The sequence below is a fragment of the Myxocyprinus asiaticus genome, chromosome 10, assembly GCF_019703515.2.
Source record: "Myxocyprinus asiaticus isolate MX2 ecotype Aquarium Trade chromosome 10, UBuf_Myxa_2, whole genome shotgun sequence".
NCBI classification, from domain to species: Eukaryota; Metazoa; Chordata; class Actinopteri; order Cypriniformes; family Catostomidae; genus Myxocyprinus; species Myxocyprinus asiaticus.
The window spans coordinates 16670976-16689183 of record NC_059353.1 but is presented as its reverse complement, the minus strand read 5'-3'; positions in this window follow the sequence as shown (position 1 = coordinate 16689183).

The following is an 18208-nucleotide window of genomic DNA, read 5'->3' as shown; positions in this document are numbered from 1 at the left end:
TGATGCATTTGACTCTAAAAGCACAGATAAATCTGGTTCACATAATAAGAAATTGGATAAAGCCTATATAACAAATAGCTACAGAGAGAAAATCAATAGAAAATGGCATCTAATTTTTTTCCCTTGTCTGCTTAGTTGGCCTGAATTTCTATTATACTTTCAATCTTTTATATATCCCTCGTCTTTTCCCCTTAATAAATGTTAATTACAGTAATACGCCCATTCTGAGAGGAATGAAAGGAAAAGCTTTTTGTAAATTTAAATGGCATTAGGAGAAAATCCCTCCCCTAGTCATTCAGCTCTCTCGGTAGCAGGTTCGTAAATTTGTGGGTGAGTCTGTTTTGACTTGGTCAAGCCCTCGGTTTCCCATAGTCTGGCACCAACGCTGACTTACTGAGGACTGTGGCACATAACTCAACACTGCATACACAAACAAGCCAAATAAAATGCTTAACGATGGTCAGTGAGTGCTGTGAGTCACATCGTCCCAGGCCAAGTGTGCTGTATATCACTGTGGTCATTTAGCTACTGTGTGAGTCCTTATAGCTCTGGCAAACTGGACATCTTCCTCTGTGTTTTTCTTTGAGGGAAGACAGGGCCGATTAACCGGTTTTCTGCCTGGGTGGTGCTGGTGTCTTAAACCACACTTTCACATTGGAAAGAAATGATAGCTCATTTCTGTTTGATATTGAAAGAATGTTTGCCAAAAACAAGCCATAATAGAAAATTTTTACAGTGTTTAACCTGAAGTTGGCTGAAGGCTGAAATGTTTAAAAATATCTATGTTAAAATGTTTTTTGCCTGCTGCAGCTTAATATGCAGAGGCAACATTAAGTAAGCCATTTGTTGGTTGATTTCCCAGAAAAGTGTAACATGGTGTCTATTTTGTGCTATCAAAACATTGCTCTGTTGTTTTGAGCATGCTGAGCAGTCTGACAGAGCAACATTGCCTCAACCAATGGTGTGAGTTTGGATGATCTGGTTTGCCAACCAATGGAAGATGGGTGAAGTGTTTGGGAGATCAGTTTGAAAAAAATAAAATACAATTACACACTTAACCTTTAACGAATATATACGTGTGTAAGTTTGTTTGTGTACTTGTTCTGTCTGTCCGTACCTGTAGGATGCCACTGCCTACATCAGCATTTACACTGATGGCCAAAAGTTTGGAATAATGTACAGATTTTGCTGTTTTGGAAGGAAATTGGTACTTTAATTCACCAAAGTGGCATTCAACTGATCACAAAGTATAGTCAGGACATTACTGATGTAAAAAACAGCACCATCACTATTTGAAAAAGTCATTTTTGATCAAATCTAGACAGGCCCCATTTCCAGCAGCCATCACTCCAACACCTCATCCTTGAGTAATCATACTAAATTGCTAATTTGGTACAAGAAAATCACTTGCCATTATATCAAACACTGCTGAAAGTTATTTGGTTCATTAAATGAAGCTTAATATTGTCTTTGTTTTTAAGTTGCCACAGTATGCAATAGACTGGCATGTCTTAAGGTCAATATTAGGTAAAAAATGACAAAAAAGAAAAAGAAACAGCTTTCTCTAGAAACTCGTCAGTCAATCATTGTTTTGAGGAATGAAGGCTATACAATGCTTGAAATTGCCAAAAAACTGAAGATTTCATAGAAAGGTGTACACTACAGTCTTCAAAGACAAAGGACAACTGGCTCTAACAAGGACAGAAAGAGATGTGGAAGGCCCAAATACAACTAAACAAGAGGATAAGTACATCAGAGTCTCTAGTTTGAGAAATAGACGCCTCACATGTCCTCAGCTGACAGCTTCATTGAATTCTACCCACTCAACACCAGTTTCATGTACAACAGTAAAGAGAAGACTCAGGGGTGCAGGCCTTATAGGAAGAATTGCAAAGAAAAAGCCACTTTTGAAACAGAAAAACAAAAAGAAAAGGTTAGAGTGGGCAAAGAAACAGACATTGGACAACAGATAATTGGAAAAGAGTGTTATGGATCTTAACCCCATTGAGCTTTAGTGGGATCAGCTGGACTGTAAGGTGCGTAAGAAATGCCCGATAAGACAGCCACATCTATGGCAAGTGCTACAGGAAAAGTGGGGTGAAATGCCACCTGAGTATCTGGACAAACTGACAGCTAGAATGCCAAGGATCTGCAAAGCTGTCATTGCTGCACATGGAGGAGCAATTCTTTGAAGTTGTTTAAGAAGTTCTGAAAATGTTTTCAAATTGTAATAGTAATTTTTCACATTATTAATGTCCTGACTATACATCGTGATCAGTTGAATGCCACTTTGGTGAATAAAAGTACCAATTTCTTTCCATAAGAGCAAAATCTGTACATTATTCCAAACTTGTGGCCGCAAATGTTAGATTTCCATAGCTAATGGCAAGAGAGAGTATCATGATTCACACACATATTTAAAAAGCCCCAGGCAAGTCTGACTATGACAGTTGTTCTCATGCAGTGGGAGAGGTGCAGGCAACAGATGAAGGGATGGTGTCTGCTGAAGGAATGAATGAAGATAGTCATAAGAGTGTGAGAGCCACAGGAAATGCAGGTTACGCTGGACTCTTGAGCATTGCCTGAGGATAGGCTGCAGGCAGTGAATCATAAATGACAGGAGGTTTATTCAGTTCTGCTAACAGGGCCCAGTAAAATGTGGAAGGGGTTAATGCAGGCTCTCCAGAGATTAATGACTTCCATGGTGCACAACACTGGTAAAACATGAAAATTCTGTCATCATTTACTCACCCTCATGTCTTTCGAAACCCGTACATCTTTCTGGAAATACAAAGAAGTTATTTTATAAAGGGCTAAATTAAACACGTTAATTCAGTGCACTTAATCCTTAAATGCACGGGTGTTTTGCCAAACATTATTACATATCTTGGATCTTTAGTGACCCGACACATATATCTAGCACAAATGGATCTACAAAATCAAACGTAGTGTCAGTTCAGGCCAGTCAAGCTGCAAGCTGGGGGAAGTGACAGAAGTGTTCCCGACTGAATTTTTTTTTTTCAAGACAATTAGAAAATAATAGAATAAAATATATTCTGTTCTATTTTAATGTTTTATTTTTCATAAATCAAAGAGAAGATGCAACAAATGATAGAACAGGATTCATAAATTCGACGCTGAAACTTTATGAGACGCAACTGGCTTTCAAAAACATATTGAGCTACACATAATACATAAGCTACAAATAAAGTACACATATGTATTTTCTCAGGCACTTATTGAGTCTAAATAGACATACAACTTCCAGAACTTCAGTAGTACACCCAAATGGCAATAACCATATCATACTGTTCATTTGTTGTACTTGCTGTAGTTTACTTCCACGTTGCTTCTTCGTCAAATAGCAATGTCAAATGTAAATCAATTCAATCACTGAAACAACAGTGCCACTTTGAGGAACAAATAGCATGTACTGCATAATATGAATGTATACATGTATATGGAATACTGATAATTCGCCTTAGTTGCGCAGAAGAAAACGACACAATATAGTAGTAGTTTGTTTGAATATAGTAATCATTTGTCTTGCAATGAAAAAAGAATAGATATCCTGTGATAGTAAACTTAATCTCAGGTCACTAACGACCGTATGCAGTTTTGGTAATCAAGCAGTTCGAAAAAACATATTTTTTGCAGTTATGGCATTTTTTTTATTGCTACACTATTCATAAGGAAGAGGTTGAGGAATACTAAAGAGATTGGGGCATAGCTCCAAAAAATGGATGAGAGAAAAGGGGTGGAATGAGGTCCTGGGTTAATAAGTGTAATTAATGTGTTAATAAGGACTTTAATAAGGAACTCTATGCCATTGTTTACAGACCCTGGTCCCCAACCAATTTCCATGAATGGAAGAGAGCAGCTCGGACATTCTGATAAATTTCTTTGGTTTTCCACAAAAGAAAGTCATACAGATTTTGAATGATAATGATATCAGAATTACAATTTTTGGGTCAACTATGCCTTTAATAGAAATCCATGATCATGCACAATTAACATTTTGTCTCTGGTCAAGAATAAATGAATAACTGTTTTACTCAGTAAAAGCAGTAAGTAGGAGCAGCTAGTTTTATTTATAATTCCTTAAAATACCTTTCACATACACACTAAGATGTTTTGAATGTGTGTTGTTCTGTGTAATATCTGTGCGTGAGTGTGAGAGAGATCAAGCTTGTGTGGTGCATGTAGGTTGTGTGTGTGTAAGCTGGACCTGCAATTAATTAGCAGTTAAAACTCCCTCATTTAATCTTTGTGTCAAGAGCACAGTCCCTCTCAAGCTTTTTGTGTACTGCTGTCACACTGGACAGGAAAGGGGAGGAAACCTTTGGTTTAACCCTCTGATCATCCAGCTTACTGAACATCATACTGTTACAGAAACAGAGCTGCAGGCTCTCTCCACAGGACTTCAGTACAGATATCCACGCCCCAACTGCACAACAGTTTGGTTTTATTGACACACAGTTTTAAGGGTAGTTGATGCATAACATGTCCATTATCTTTTTTAAGTCACCTTTTTAGATAAAAATGTATAGGAAGGTATAAGGTTAAGAGTATATTTTAGGTGCTGTAACTGATGACCATATCGTAAGTATTTTGTTCATATTTTCGCCTTTACTAGCTCATTTTCTATTGTCCTGTGGTGTGATAAATGGATTTTTAAAGTATAAAAGTATTTAAAGTATTTTTAAAGTCTGTACTTTTACATTTACATTTAGTCATTTAGCATGCACTTCTATCCAAAGCTGCTTACAAATGAGGAACATAATAACAATATTCCTGAAAGTTCCATATAGTATTCCATACTGTAGTCCATACTGCATATTCCATATTGCATATAGTCATGATATGGTCATAACCCATAAATACAATTTACTCATAGCCTTCCTTTTGTGAAATGTATATTTAATGAGTTAACAAGTTAGTTGCATCTTATTTTTCACTCTTTCCTCCTGCTTTTTTCCCTCCTCAGTTTGTTTCTGAACCTGCGCTGAGATTTCTCCTCCTGTTCTGGACAACATCCATCTGAAACCTTCCGCTGATGGAGTTTGTCTGTCATTTGTAAAACTCAAGTGGCCAGCTGTCAGAGCACAGGCCTCCGTCCCATTATCCATTGATTCAGAGCAAGGCTTTTCTTTTTTTGACAGTGGAAGATGTACTCACCATATAAACATGCTATAAACACAGCCGTCTGGCAATATACGTTTTAGGGGAAACAATTTAGAGAGAAACATGGACTCATCAAAGTCAGGCTTGAAAGGAGTACAGGCTGTAAACACACCCGCGTTTACTTAGCTATCCACATGGATATATATTGTGTATATATATATATATATATATATATATATATATATATATATATATATACACACACTACCGGTCAAAAGTTTTGAAACACTTGACCGAAATGTTTCTCAAGATCTTAAAAATATTTTGATCTGAAGGTGTATGCTTAAATGTTTGAAATTAGTTGTGTAGACAAAAATATAATTGTGCCACCATATTCATTTATTTCATTATAAATCTAAAATTTAATTAAAAAAAAAAAAGTTTTTGAAATCGATGACTTGGACCAAATAATAAAGAAAAGCAGCCAATAAGTGCCCAACATAGATGGGAACTCCTTCAATACTGTTTAAAAATCATCCCAGGGTGATACCTCAAGAAGTTGGTTGAGAAAATGTCAAGAGTACATGTCTGCAAATTCTAGGCAAAGGGTGACTACTTTGAAGATGCTAAAATATAACACAGTTTTGATTTATTTTGGATTTTTTTAGTCACAACATAATACCCATAGTTCCATTTATGTTATTCCATAGTTTTGATGACTTTATTATTATTCTAAAATGTGAAGAAAAAAAATTATAATAAAGAATGAGTTTTTCAAAACTTTTGACCGGTAGTGTATATATATATATATATATATATATATATATATATATATATATATTTTGTATTCATATTTTTTTTTTACTTACACTTCTGTTTTTTAGAATTTAAGTAAACATTATATATTTTATTTATGAATCTTTTTCAAATTGAGGACATCTCTGGATGGGCGGTTTTGTCTGATTTAGATCACTTTGGCAAACAGTTTTGTCTCCAAACTATAGCTAAGCATGTAAACATGCGCATTATTTTTTTATACAGAGCATATAATATTTTCAATCCCTTAACCCAATCCCTAGCATTTTTAGCATTTTTAAGACATTATTTTTTTTTTTCTCCCCTTTTTCTCCCCATTTTGGAATGCCCAATTCCCAATGCATTCTAAGTCCTCGTGATGTTGTAGTGTTTGATCTGGGTGGCAGAGGACGAATCTCAGTTGCCTCTGCATCTGAGACAGTCAATCCGCACATCTTATCATGTGGCTTGTTGAGCGCGTTACTGTGGAGACATAGCATGTGTGGAGGCCCACGCTATTCTCTGCGGCATCCATGCACAACTCACCACGTGCCCCACCTAGAGCGAGAACCACATTATAGTGACCACGAGGAGGTTACCCCATGTGACTCTACCCTCCGTAGCAACCGGGCCAATTTGGTTGCTTAGGAGACCTGGCTGGAGTCACTCAGCACGCCCTGGGATTCGAACTTGCGAACTCCAGGTGTGGTAGTCAGTGTCTTTACTCACTGAGCTACCCAGGCCCCTTCATTAAGACATTATTTAGTATGTTTAAGCTGTTTTCCTTGGGGCGTCCATTGATTGACCCCACAATGTAGGTGATTTCAGGTACTATCCTTGTGGTGACATTCGGTCCCCAAATATAGGCAAAACCTGAACCCCTCACACACATTTATGCAGAACACCCCTAATTTATTTCAAACAACAAATGTGTATTACATAAAGCACAATAGTGCAGGTTATTAAAATGGTATTCAGTCCTTTTTCACCACTCCAGTTTTGAGTCTCATAACAACTTTCCTTATTGTGTCCTTTGACATAGCTGTGGCATGAGTTTTCCCCATGAGCCATGTGTTAGAACATTAATTTACTGTACGTCCTCATTGTTTCCACAAAGAGGCTTTAATTTCACTGACTTACTTAGTTAGCCAGAACATGAATAAAAAAGGTTGTTTCTGGTCAGTGGAGGCAGTAAGGGAGGGCTGGGGTATGTCAGCCTGCCTAGGGTAGACTTGAAGGGGGCGAGAATGTCGAGGAGAGGGCTGCTCACCCAGCCAGCTGGACAGGATCCGTCAATGGTTTACAGAGCTTCTACAGTACAGGGTAGAGGTATGTTACCTTCACAAACCTGGAAAAAAACATGGCGGCCAGGAGAAACTGTGCGATGAAAGGATGATTTATGCAACACAAATATGCCACATGTACGGTCCACTGGCAAGTGAGCGGGAAGGCTGTTTCTGGCTGGTGGATCTGTGCTGGGAAGGGTATGAGGTGCTAGTGCAGAGGGCAAGAGGCGGAGGAATGTTTTAACAGCCTTATATAAACCAACTGGGGTGGACGTGGCCATCTTGTGTTTATCAAGTCTGGAAAAAAAGCTAGGCCAGGGCACCTCTGGGAGATCTGTGCTGTTTGAAAGTGCCATTCGAACATTGGATTAATAAACACAACGACCCTTTGGTCGGCTGGGAGTACAGGCTCTCAATATGTTCTGCATTTTATGAGGAGGGGGTCTTACTCTGTTTATAATTTGTCTGAAAAAAAAAAAAAAAAGTGTATGTTTATGCTGTTTTGAGCTGATGCTGCCAAAAGTTATATTCAGACAGGACTAGTTTTCCCTGAGTAGGTCAGGTAAATTTCACAGATTCACTTTGTGATTTTAATCCTGACGGATTTAAAATGTCTGTACTTTTCTCACACAACTTTGGTAAAAAATCTGCTCTCTGGGGGTCTTCTGAGAAATGTAATTCTGTATGGATAGGAATATCTTTGTGCAATTAATATTTATTTTTATATTTAATTTTTTATTTTGACCTTTGTTGAATACTGTAACTAAATTACAATTTCCCATTGTGCTGCCTTATGCAACTTCATTGCGGATAAAAAAAAATATTGGTGATTGAAAGTGCTGTGCATCCTAACAGATGTAAAAAGGAAATTAAACCAATAAGGAGAGTCTGATATTGGACTGCTCAGGGGTGCGTTTCCCACACAACAACATAACTCACTGCTTAACCACCATAGTATGATGCATCATTGCAGTATTAACTAGCTAATCACAACTGTTTCCCGAAACCATAGCAACTATGTTGTACATCCATCATTCTATGTCGTGTTGTTAATGACTTTATGCAGGGGGTAGAGTAATAACTTCTGCGAATATAAAATTATAAAAGCTCATTTACACATACACCAGAAAGCCGCTTAATGTGAGAAAGCTGCTGAAGAAAGGAATGCTGCATGCACTGTGTAGATACTGCTGCAAAAGATGGATTTCCCTTTACATCAAACTTCGGGGTTCCCCCGATGCACTTGAGCACATATGCACATGCACACTCTTCAAAAATATATAAACGGCACTTATGAGTTAACATTAGAGGTTGTACTTCCTTCGCCTGTTGAGGAAGTTCAACCTGCCACAGGCGCTGCTGATACAGTTCTACTCAGCGGTCATTGAGTCTGTCCTCTGCACTTCAATAACTGTCTGGTTTGGTTCAGCTATGAAATCAGACATCAGAAGACTACAAAGGACAGTTGCTGAGAGGATTATTGGTTGCCCCCTGCCCCCCCTTCAAGAACTATACACTTCCAGAGTGAGGAAAAAGGCTGGAAAAATCACTCTGGACCCCACTCACCCAGCCCGCTACCTTTTTGAACTGTTGCTTTCCAGCCGACGCTACAGAGCACTGAGCACCAGAACCGTCAGGCACAGGAACAGTTTTTTCCCCCAGGCTATCCATCTCATGAACAGTTAAAACTGCCCCTTTGAGCAATAATTAATGTGCAATACACAGCTTAGTCTTTTTATATTATCCAACACATCCAACCTCTTCTGCCATTACATTCCCTTGCACTGTACATAACCGATTTGTATTTAGATTTGCAATTTGTATGTGTATGTGTGTGTGTGTGTATGTATGTATGTATATGTATATACAGTGGTGTGAAAAAGTGTTTGCCCCCTTCCTGATTTCTTATTTTTTTGCATGTTTGTCACACTTAAATGTTTCAGATCATCAAACAAGTTTAAATATTAGTCAAAGATAACACAAGTAAACACAAAATGCAGTTTTTAAATGAAGGTTGTTATTATTAAGGGAAAACAAAATCCAAACCTACATGGCCCTGTGTGAAAAAGTGTTTGCCCCACCTGTTAAAACATAACTTAACTGTGGTTTTTCACACCTGAGTTCAATTTCTCTAGCCACACCCAGGCCTGATTACTGCCACACCTGTTCTCAATCAAGAAATCACTTAAATAGGACCTGCCTGACAAAGTGAAGTAGACCAACAGATCTTCAAAAGCTAGACATCATGCCGAGATCCAAAGAAATTCAGGAACAAATGAGAAAGAAAGTAATTGAGATCTATCAGTCTGGAAAAGGTTATAAAGCCAATTCTAAAGCTTTGGGACTCCAGTGAGAGCCATTATCCACAAATGGCGAAAACATGGAACAGTGGTGAACCTTCCCAGGAGTGGCCGGCCGACCAAAATTACCCCAAGAGCGCAGCGACGACTCATCCAAGAGGTCACAAAAGACCCCACAACAACATCCAAAGAACTGCAGGCCTCACTTGCCTCAGTTAAGGTCAGTGTTCATGACTCCACCATAAGAAAGAGACTGGGCAAAAATGGCCTACATGGCAGAGTTCCAAGACGAAAACCACTGCTGAGCAAAAAGAACATTAAGGCTCGTCTCATTTTTGCCAGAAAACATCTTGATGATCCCCAAGACTTTTGGGAAAATACTCTGTGAACTGACGAGACAAAAGTTGAACTTTTTGGAAGGTGTGTGTCCCATTACATCTGGCGTAAAAGTAACACCGCATTTCAGAAAAAGAACATCATACAAACAGTAAAATATGGTGGTGGTAGTGTGATGGTCTGGGGCTGTTTTGCTGCTTCAGGACCTGGAAGACTTGCTGTGATAAATGGAACCATGAATTCTGCTGTCTACCAAAAAATCCTGAAGGAGAATGTCCGGCCATCTGTTCGTGACCTCAAGCTGAAGCGAACTTGGGTTCTGCAGCAGGACAATGATCCAAAACACACCAGCAAGTCCACCTCTGAATGGCTGAAGAAAAACAAAATGAAGACTTTGGAGTGGCCTAGTCAAGTTCCTGACCTGAATCCTATTGAGATGCTGTGGTATGACCTTAAAAAGGCAGTTCATGCTCGAAAACCCTCCAATGTGGCTGAATTACAACAATTCTGCAAAGATGAGTGGGCCAAAATTCCTCCACAGTGCTGTAAAAGACTCATTGCAAGTTATCGCAAACGCTTGATTGCAGTTGTTGCTGCTAAGGGTGGCCCAACCAGTTATTAGGTTTAGGGGGCAATCACTTTTTCACACAGGGCCATGTAGGTTTGGATTTTGTTTTCCCTTAAGAATAACAACCTTCATTTAAAAACTGCATTTTGTGTTTACTTGTGTTATCTTTGACTAATATTTAAACTTGTTTGATGATCTGAAACATTTAAGTGTGACAAACATGCAAAAAAATCAGGAAGGGGACAAACACTTTTTCACACCACTGTATATATATATATATATATATATATATATATATATATATATATATATATATATATATATATATATAGTCTATTGTGTATTCTATATATACTTTTTTCTTTTCAATATTTATCTTTTTTTTTTTTTCAATTTGAATTATTTTTTAAAAGTCTTGTTGCTGTTTTTGTATTGTTGTGTACTGGAAGCTCCTGTCACCAAGACAAATTCCTTGTATGTGTAAGCATACTTGGCAATAAAGCTCATTCTGATTCTGATTCTGATTAACACATAAAAGCTGTTCTTCGACAGAAACCATGTGTGATAAAGTACTTTCTCTTAACAGCCTTTAATCCCTTAAACAGCTGCATTCTTGTTTACGTGACGTTTCAGAACAGCACTTTCTGCCAAACCTCATAATAAGCAGTTTTTTTAACCCTTGTGCTGTGTTTAAATTTTTACATAATTTGGTGTTCCCAGTCAAAAATGACTGGCCTATTAAACATTACTTATAAATTTCACGTTATGCTATATTATCACCAACTATTGGATTAGATCTTTTGTCAACTTGTTTTCTTTCAATTAGCACAGGTTTTGTATTTCTTTTTGGAGCTTATTGATCATAGGCCTCATTGACCTGAGCTTATGCACCTCTGTTTTTGAATGAAAAAAGCATTATTTGTGGATAACTTTGGCAATATTAAATAAAATATGAAAACATTCTGTACTATTTATCACACTAGTGTGCTTTAACGTTTAACCAGGAAGTTTACTTTGAAATGCTTTTATTTTGTACCAAATGGCTCAAAGTCACACTTGTGGTGTTCCCGGTCATAAATGACTGGCCATTAAAAATGAATGGGGGAGATCAAAAATAAGAGAAAATTTAGTGTTCAGGAGCATGATCATCATGTTTATGTTCACATATGTGCATGTGTGCTTGCAAACATAAAGGCCTCAGACCTGTGCACGCGTGCACACACACACATGCGCACTAACACACTCACGCACATACGCACGCTCACACAAACACACATATTCTCACGTACACGCACAAACTCTTTTGAATATTACAAGCTTTCTTTATCACAGAGATGACCTTTATCCTGCCCTGAACTGCATCCAACACCCATGCATCCATCCAACATTACCACACACACACACACACATACAAACATGCATGCGTGCACACACACACAAACACACACACACACACACACACACACACCAGAACTGTCTTTGCCCCACAGTGACCCCTCTCCAATAGAATCAATATAACTGTGGTGTTCCTGGTCAAAGATGACCTGCCACTGAAAATGAATGGGGAAGATCACAAAAGACAGGACTTTTATTTTGAAATGCTTTTATTTTCTGAAAATGGGCACAAAGTAACACTTGTGGTGTTCCCTGTCAAATCTGACCACTGTGACAAAGAAAACTGGCCAAAGCCTATTTACACATTAACACTGTCATGTAAAGAACATTTCATGGAACAAAAATACCAACACTGTTCATATTTCTGTACAACAAACCAAATCAACGAACACCTGGTGGATTTGTGTCCTCATGCACATGACTGACAATAGCTTTTTTGTGATCTGTTACTACCCAACACTAGAAGTCTCACCAAAGCGAAATGATGTCCATGCAGCAAATTAACAAGAAACTATGCTTCTAACCACAGGTAAAGAGCTGTAAAGTGATGCTGTTTGCGAATGTTCGTTGGAACTACGGTTTCGGGAAGGACAAAATCGTTTAGCTCTGTTGGTAACAATGGAATTTCAGACAAAAGTTGGCTAACGATGCTTTTGGGAAATGCACCCCAGAATGGTCACTGTAGTAACAGTGTCATCCATTATCCTCACCTTAATTAATTCTTATATAGGTAGAATTTCATATCATAAATGTAACACATTGCACACACCCTGACAATCAACACTCCCATCTTAGAAAGAGTTTTCACAAGTGCAGAAGAACATGTGATAAAACAATAAAGTGCCTGTACTGCTGTAAGGGTAAATATCATTCCTTGCACCCGGACAGCTGCAGAAGCCAAGTTAAATCAAAGGTCTGAAGGAAACAGCTGCTCCAGACATTTTTCAAAGGGATGGGGGTTGTAAAGGAGCATATGCACCCCTGTACTATCTCAAACATATCTCAGAACACTTTGTGTGTGTCTTCCTCCATGCTTTCAGACATGTAAATTGCTATAACTCACTCCGAGAAGATGAGGAGCCCTCATGAAAAAAAGATATGTGGCTGCTCTGACACTGTTGGTGCTACAGTAATGCTGAGGGGTGTCTGTATCGATCAACCTCTTTAAACAAACAGCCAAGCGGGTAGCTAGGAGAGTTAAACTTGAACTCTTAGTTTGAAATAAAATCAATGCTCCCAGATGATCACAAGCAGATTTGACCCAGACTTTTGGATGATTCCTTACCTTGTCAGATTGTTGCCTTTTAAGAAAAAAGAAAAGCATTTAGTGGAGCTAAGGGATGAAGCCTGGTATTTTTACTGTAAACTTCAAGGGGTGTTTACATAACCTCGTGCAGAACTGAGGTACGGTATTGATCCCCCTCACAGCTGGGCTACTGAGATTAAGAGTTTAGAGCTATACGCAGTCAGGGATATTAACACTTCCAGACAAAAGACTGCAGCTACAAGCAGGATGATGAGACCTGTGGGGTGAGCTGCTGAGCATGGGGGTTCAAAAACTCCTTCAAAACTGCAATTTTTATACTCCACATGGACACTGTTTAATACAGATTAATCCAGTGTTCTCAACTGGTGGGTTGTGAGCCAAACATGTTTGCAGGTCTGTTTTGATGGGGTTGCAGACAGCAGGTAAAAAACAATGCTAAATGCAAATAATAAAATGCAACTAACAATATAAACATGAGTTGTTAGAATAGCAAAATAAATTGGCTAATAACCTTTTAAAAATGGAAAAGAAACTTCCCTTATCTTTTGTTGTTGACGTCAAAGTGCGTCTGATCCCTACATTCAATCAAACTGAATGGTGTATTTTGGCGCAAATCAGTTTGCCACTTGGTAGAAGCTAGCCAAATTTGGCAGATACGAACATGGACAAGTTGCATAACCTGATGTCCACTGTAAAGTCTGATTCCTAAAGCAAAACCAGTTGAGAACCACTGGATAAAGTAGCTTGGGAGATGTCGTTTTAGTGGCTGGTGAGTTGTGCATGTGTGTGGATTTTGAACATAGCACTTTTATGGATGCTGAGTTTAAAATATTGCATGTCTGTGTGGGAGAGATGGTGAGAAGAAGTAAAGGATAACTGTGTGTGTTTATAAGGAGTGTTCTTTGAGCTATGCTATTCTCCTGAGGTTGAATACGTGCTTATAGTAATTAGCCCCAGGAGAGCGAGGGTGCTGCTACGACCCCTCTGGCTGTGTTGCACTGACAAACATTGTGTGTTTGTGTGTCCCAGTAAAAGTTCACAACCCTGGATGCTGCACAGAAATGGGGTCAAATACTACCACAGATTCAAACTTTCCAAACAGTTCACACCATGGCCTTGCTATTCCTTTCATCCATACTGCGCATTCAGATACTGCATGATCATTCAAATGAATGAGGATGAAGTGATGTCACAGGATAGATGGAAGAAAGGCCTAGTGATGGATGGATGAGGGAATGGTTTGTATCACAGGATGGTGGACCAGGGAGGGCCAGACCCCTGAGACAAGAGGCTTATCATTTCTCAATAAGCTTTCTTGTTCTCATGATAAGTAAAACGCAGGGGAAAGACATCTATATTCTGGACAGGTACCCACTCTCTCCATGTTCATATTTTATTTATTTATCTTCAAATCCTCACTGCTTTACTCTTTCTCTCCTTCCTCTGTTCTAACCCCTCATCTCTGACCATTTCACACTCTTATCTTTGGCTGTGATGGCATGGGGAATTACATATGAAACAGGATGAGCCATAACTGTACTGTGTCAAAGCTAACAGTCAGGGCTCTTACATTCTTACAAAATAAAGGTTCCTATTAGAACCCAAGGGTTTTATAGACTGATGCTATTGTAGAACCTGTTTAATTTCCACAAAAAACTGTTAATTCTCTACTTCTTTAGAAAACCACATGTGCCGGTGATTTGAAGAACTGAGAAAACAATACAGTGATCTGAAAAACCTTTGTATGTAACATAATTTTTTTTCATCTCTAAAGAACCATCACCAATTAATGAACCCAATACAGTGAAGAAAAGTTCTTGAAAACAAGATGTTTTTTTGCTGAACTGCAAGGAACCATTGAAGATCCTACTGTAAAAAATATTCTGCCTTTTAGTTATAACTTAAAATGTAGAGTTAGATTAACTGCCCTGGATTGATCTTGTTGAGATAACTCAATTATCCAAGTTTTTGTTGGATGAACTTGTAATAAGTTATTGAACAGATAAACTATTCAACTGAAATCAAAAATATAAGTCAAGAGAACTAATATCACACTCACAAATGTGGATTTCCAGCATGCACTTTGGCATGAATAAATTACGCAAATTGAAGTGTTACTGTCTTTTCATTTTTTCAATGTTTGCTGCTTTTATTTATGCTGGTGGTTGTTGTGTTTGTTGTCACTTTCAGTTATTTGACTTGTAGCAATAATTCAAAGCTCATTTTATTACTTATTGGTGAGTATGATAATTGTCACCATCATTGTGAATTGCATGTAAAGTGTTGAGGTCTATGTTTGTCTCCTTCACAATTTTAAGTCTGATTATGGTTTAGACATCAGACAATAATCTCTGATCATAAACTGGCCAGCTACCATCATATTACATCTTGTTTAACTTTCGAAAATGGGATAGGTCTAACCACTAATATGGTTATCAATAATAATTTTTTTTATTAAATATTTAACATTTAAACATTTATTAAACATTTTCTCCCCAATGTGGAATGCCCAAATCCCAATGTGCTCTAAGTCCTCATGGTGGCGTAGTGACTCGCCTCAATCCAGGTAGCGGAGGACGAATCTCAGTTGCCTCTGCATCTGAGACAGTCAATCCAAGCATCTTATCACGTGGCTTGTTGAGCTCGTTACCGCGGAGACGTAGCACGTGTGGAGGCCCACACTATTTTCTGCAGCGTCCACGCACCACTCACTACGTGCCCCACCGAGAGCGAGAAACACATTATAGCGACCACAAGGAGGTTACCCCATGACTCTACCCTCCCTAGTAACCGGGCCAATTTGGTTGCTTAGGATACCTGGCTGGAGTCACTTAGCACGCCCTGGATTCGAACTCGTGACTCCAGGGGTGGGAGTCAGCGTCAATACTCGCTGAGCTACCCAGGCCCCCAGTTATCAATAATATTAAATTATAATATAAGTAATTAAACTTCTATGTTCAGTTTGAATTGAATTAGATTGAAATCCACTGAACTGAAAGTCAAGTTTACTTAAAAAGACATTAAGACATTTAACAACTTAGGCCCCATTTTGACCTGGTATTAAGATGCATTTTGGGTGAACTGATCACATGTGGTCAGCCCTAAATACATGTCTAATCTGGGTCTAAAATGGTTTGTGATCAGATCACAGAAACCACATACGAATGTGCAGGGTTTGGAGGGTTACTTTTAAAATGTAATCCGTTACAAAGAATGGTTACTTATTAAAAATGTAATCAGTAACTTAATCCAGTTACCTCAATAATAAAATAATGTAATCAAATTACTTTAAGTTACTTTTTGATTGCCTCAAGATAGCATATGTGAATAAAGTCAAGAGAAAAGCAATATGTTCTCAAAGACTTTTAATCATGCCTTCTGAATGCAAACAAACTGTGTTTGAGTAATGTAGCTATTATTATATATAAGAAAAAAAACATGAAAAACAGGAACAGCGCCTCCTTATTAGGAAAACAGAATATGTTCTTTTTTAACTAAATCAGGTGAGTCCTCTATCTTTTACAGAAAATAGAACAGATGCCCTGAATTATGTCTTGGTTAACATGAAACAAAATCTGATATGATATACCTCAGATTCAGAAACACAACCAAGTTAAATTCTGCCATGTATTGCAGCTAGCATGTAGACTAACTGGCACTGACCATTCATTAACTTCTGACTGCAATAGGTAGATCACATCTTCTTTATCATCATTATTATTATTATTATTAATGCCTCCAGTGTCTGTCCTCTGTTTGCTCACGATCCACAGTCAAACATCACCAGCTAACGTTTATGGGTTATTCTCGATTTATGTTTAAGGAGGATTTTGATGACAAAAAAACAAAACAAAACAAAAAAAACACTACTAAATAAATAAATAAATAAATAAAATGTTGTTTTAAATAATGGATCGAAATAGATTTAAACCTTTTTAGTGTCTTGATTTACTTATTCCTAGTTTCTTAAAATGTTACATTTGCCAGTATTTCTCCCTCACCCATATTTTGAACTGTTCTTAATGATACATTTATAATAAGTATTGAAATAAGATAAATTATCCATTGCATTTTTTAAGAACTTAATAACATTTTCAGTTAATTTGGCATTTATGTGTACAATCTGGATTTTTTTTTAACAAAGAAAGAAAAAAAAAAAAAAGACATGCTGTCCGAATTACTGTTGTCATTACAGCATGAAAGCATTTCACAGAACAATTTTAGAGTTTCAACTGATGTTAAGATGGAAATGAGAAGGGGGAAGTGGTCGTTTCTCCGCTTCTATTCCTGCTCCCGCGAAAACAATCGAAAGACGGTCTGAAGGTGAAATTAGGGAACACTTATGACTAATTTTAGCTATCCTAGCTAACATAATTTTTCGTGTGGGTCTTACCTTTAAATGCTTCTTTAAATTATATGTCAGGTCCTTGGAAAATCACTGCATCTTCACTTCTGGAAGGTAGCCTCTAAATTGCACTGATCTGTTATGTTGTTTCCCTTTTCTCCACTGAAGAGACAAGAATGTCGGAATTTCCACAAAAATAAACATATTTATCCAGTGGCCATTACGATGAAACAGCCTTTAATGGTTTGACCTCATTTGCCTCGAGAGCACAGTGTTGATGTGAGACAGGTGTTATTTGCGGATGCGACAGTAAGTGGCACCAGATTCACAGAGTCATGAGAGATAACCAGAAGAGATCTCCAGCATGCATCTGTATTGTGTACTAAAGCAAGCAGCGGTCTTTATCATTTTATGTCAGGAGGATCTTTTTTTTTTTTTTTTTTTTTTTTTTTATAAATTCAAAATTGTAATCCTGCTAGTAATCCCAATTTTTACCAAATGTAACTGTAATCTGAATACGTTGGTTTTTATGTAACTGTAACGGATTACAGTTACAAAATTTTGTATCCTGAATACGTAACGCATTACAAGTATGGCTGATACCAACACAGATGACAGGCACAAACACCTGAAGCTCCTTTAATACAGGAAATCCACTAAAATAACAGATAATTCTGCTTGACATGTTGCTTTTGTGCTTAGATTAAATTTCAACCGCATCTGGGAGAAACAGCGCACCATTTTTTTTGCGCTTTCTTTGCCTTTTCTGAATTTGTTGTGCTTTATTATCAT